The sequence below is a fragment of the Citrus clementina genome, unplaced genomic scaffold, assembly GCF_000493195.1.
Source record: "Citrus clementina cultivar Clemenules unplaced genomic scaffold, Citrus_clementina_v1.0 scaffold_6, whole genome shotgun sequence".
Classification (NCBI taxonomy): Eukaryota; Viridiplantae; Streptophyta; class Magnoliopsida; order Sapindales; family Rutaceae; genus Citrus; species Citrus x clementina.
In genome coordinates, this window is record NW_006262139.1 from 13093397 (window position 1) to 13098006 (window position 4610).

Consider the following 4610-nt stretch of genomic DNA (forward strand, 5'->3'; position numbering starts at 1 on the left):
AGAACCCCTACAACAGCAGGCACTTAATCTTGTTGAGGGGAAGAGAACCACGGCAAATCACTAATAAAAATAAGGCAAGTTGCAGGCCACTGATTCTCATCTACCACATTCGCATTGTCGGCAAATCATGTGTTTTCTTTTGAGAAATCCATTCTCAACAAAACATGGCCCAAGAAACATTTGATGGAACGAGTCGGAAGAATGAAGAATGCATACATAATTGTCAACATCAAAAGGAATTATCACTTGTTCGAAAAGATATTGCCCGTATGGCATTGGAGCTTGATGGTTTAATCATTTAATGGGTAACTTGATGCAACAAATGCAACAAGTAATGGAAACCCTTAAAGAGAACTTAAACTAAAAGCAAGTTGAGCAGCAAAAGAAGAATAATGGCACTGCTGTTGGAATTACTTCTCCTTCCCGAAAGCAACAAAAGTACGACGAATCAAGCCATGAAATTTTAAATTTTGACGAGTTAATGAAGAGAGCCAAAGAAAGGGCAGATGGAGATGATATTCCTAAGAAGAAATTACTGGATGAGGAGAATGTTGAAGAGAAACATGATGAGCGAATTTTGTTGAGTGAGTCAGACCTAAATGAGGGAAAGCGTTAGCAAATTTTTTATAATGCAGCTACACATGTATTTAAGTGTTAAGTAAATTGATATAAATAAAACTCGTAAATTGACATTAAGTGTGAAGTAAAATAAAAAATATGTAAACCACACATAAAACTAGTAAATTGATGGAAAATAGAGTAAATTAATGTTGGAGTTGTAAATTGCAAGAAGAACTTGTAAACAAAACAAAAACATAGACAAATGACATAAAACTTATAAATTGACATTAAGTGTGAAATGAAACAAAAAATTTGTAAACGACACATAAAACTAGTAAGTTGATGGAAAAAATGGTAAATTAATGTTGAGTTGTAAACTACAAGAAGAACCTGTAAAAAAAATAAAAACTTAGAAAAAATGACATAGAACTTTTAAATTGGCATTAAGTGTGAAATTAAACAAAAAATTTATAAACCACACATAAAACTAGTAAATTGATGGAAAATGGGGTAAATTAATGTTGGAGTTGTAAATTGCAAGAAGAACTTGTAAATAAAACAAAAACTTAGAAAAATGACATAAAATTTGTAAATTAGCATTAAGTGTGAAATGAAACAAAACATTTGTAAACGACACATAAAACTAATAAATTGATGGAAAAATAGGTAAATTAATGATGAACTTGCAAATTAGAAGAAAAAAGTGTAAATAAAACAAAAACTTAGAAAAATGACATAAAACCTGTAAATTGACATTAAGTGTGAAATAAAATAAAAAATTTATAAACCACACAAAAAATTAGTAAATTCATTGGAAAATGGGTAAATTAATGTTGGAGTTGTAAATTGCAGGAAGAACTTGTAAGGAAAACAAAAACTTAGAAAAATGACATAGAATAGAACTTATAAATTGACATTAAGTGTGAAATGAAACAAAAAATATGTAAATCACACATAAAACTAGTAAATTGATGAAAAAATGGGTAAAATAATGTTGGAGTTGTAAATTGCAAGAAAAATTTGTAAACAAAACAAAAACTTAGAAAAATGACATAGAACTTGTAAATTATCATGAAGTGTGAAATGAAATAAAAAATGTGTAAGCAACACATAAAACTAGTAAATTGTTGGAAAAATGGGTAAATTAATGTTGGAGTTGTACATTGTAAGAAAAACTTGTAAACAAAATAAAAACTTAAAAGAATGACATAGACCTTGTAAATTGACATTAAGTGTGAAATAAAACAAAAAATTTGTAAATCACACATAAAACTAGAAAATTGATGGGAAAATGGGTAAATTAATGTTGGAGTTGTAAATTGTAAGAAGAACTTGTAAATAAAACAAAAATTTAGAAAATGACATAGAACTTACAAATTGACATTAAGTGTAAAATGAAACAAAAAATACATAAATCACACCAAAAACTAGTAAATTAATAGAAAAAAGAGTAAATTAATGATGGAATTATAAATTGTAAGAAGAACTTGTAAACAAAACAAAACTTAGAAAAATGAATTAGAACTTGTAAATTGACATTAAGTATGAAATGAAAAAAAAAATGTGTAAACCACACATAAAACTAGTAAATTGATGGAAAATAAGGTAAATTAATGTTGGAGTTGTAAATTGTAAAAAGAACTTGTTAGCAAAACAAAAACTTAGAAAATGACATAGAACTTGTAAATTGACATTAAGTGTGTTTGTAAACCATAAATAAAACTAGTAAATTGATGGAAAAATGGTTAAATTAACGTTGGAGTTGTAAAGAGCAAGAAGAACTTGTAAACAAATCAAAAACTTAGAAAAATGATATAAAACTTATAAATTGACATTAAGTACAAAATGAAATAAAAAATGTGTAAATCATACATAAAACTAGTAAATTGATGGAAAATTAAATAAATTAATGTTGGAGTTGTAAATTGTAAGAAGAACTTGTAAACAAAACAAAAACTTAGAAAAATGACATAGAATTTGTAAATTGACATTAAGTGTGAAATGAAACAAAAAATATGTAAACCACACATAAAACTAGTAAATTGATGGAAAAATTGGTATTAACGATGGAACTGTAAATTGCAAGAAGAGCTTGTAAACAAATCAAAAACTTAGAAAAATGACATAGAAGTTGTAAATTGACATTAAGTGTGAAATGAAATAAAAAATGTATAAACCACACATAAAACTAGTAAATTGATGGAAAATGAGGTAAATTAATATTGGAGTTGTAAATTATAAGATGAGCTTGTAAGCAAAACAAAAACTTAGAAAAATGACATAGAACTTGTAAATTGACATTAAGTGTGAAATGAAAAAAATAATTTGTAAACCGCACATAAATCTAGTAAATTGATGAAAAATGGGGTAAATTAACGTTGGAGTTGTAAATTATAAGATGAACTTGTAAGCAAAATAAAAACTTAGAAAAATGACATAGACTTTGTAAATGACATTACGTGTGAAATAAAACAAAAAATTTGTAAATCATATATAAATCTAGTAAATTGATGGAAAAATGGATAAATTAATGTTGGAGTTGTAAATTGTAAGAAGAACTTATAAATAAAATAAAAACTTCAAAAAATGACATAGAACTTGCAATTTGACATTAAGTGTAAAATGAAACAAAAAATGTATAAACCACACCTAAAACTAGTAAATTAATGGAAAAAAAGGTAAATTAATGATGGAGTTGTAAATTGCAAGAAAAACTTATAAACAAAACAAAAATTTAGAAAAATAAATTAGAACTTGTAAATTGACATTAAGTGTGAAATGAAACAAAAAAAATGTAACCACACATAAACCTAGTAAATTGATGGAAAATATGGTAAATTAATGTTGGAGTTATAAATTACAAGAAAAACTTGCAAGCAAAACAAAAACTTAGAAAAATGACATAGAAGTTGTAAATTGACATTAAGTATGAAGTGAAACAAAAAATTCTTAAACTACATATAAAACTAGTAAATTGATAAAAAAATGGGTAAATTAACGTTGGAGTTTTAAATTACAAAAAGAACTAGTAAACAAATAAAAAAACTTAGAAAAATGACATAGAACTTGTAAATTGACATTAAATATGAAATGAAACAAATAATTTGTAAATAACACATAAAACTAGTAAATTAATGAAAAAAAAGGGGTATATTGATGATGTAGTTGTAAATTGCAGGGAAAACTTGTAAACAAAACAAAAACTTAGAAAAATGACGTAGAACTTTAAATTGACATTAAGTGTGAAATGAAACAAAAAATTTTTAAACCACATATAAAATTAATAAATTGATGGAAAATGGGTAAATTAATGTTGGAATTATAAATTACAAGAAAAACTTGTAAACAAATAAAAAATTTAGAAAAATGACATAGAACTTATAAATTGACATTAAGTGTGAAATGAAACAAAAAATGTGTAAACCACATATAAAACTAGTAAATTGATGAAAATTGCGTAAATTAATGTTGGAGTTGTAAATTGCAAGAAGAACTTGTAAGCAAAACAAAAACTTAGAAAAATGACATAGAACTTGTAAATTAACATTAAGTGTGAAATAAAATAAAAAAATTTGTAAAGCACACATAAATCTAGTAAATTAATGGAAAAATAGATAAATTAATGTTGGAGTTGTAAATTACAAGAAGAACTTGTAAACAAAATAAAAACTTAGAAAAATGAGATACTTTCTATCTGATAAATCCATCAAAGCATAATTATACGATTTGCATAAAGTTATTGATATATTTTTATATCATGTTCTAATAATCCCTTTCGTAATATCATCACATTTTTTAAAGAAGCCACAACATTTTAAATATATGATGATATTTGTATAGACTATTTTCATATGTTATAAAGAATTTATTTTAACAATACAAAAGGCATTGAACATATCGCAATTAATTTATAATTATTAAGCCCCAAAGGAAAATAATTATTATACGGATTTAATTGGAATAAGATGGTAATATGAGCATCAAAATTAGAATTTCCTATGCCCATAGGTAATGGAGTTTTTATTTTGGTGTTTAAATTTGCTAACCGT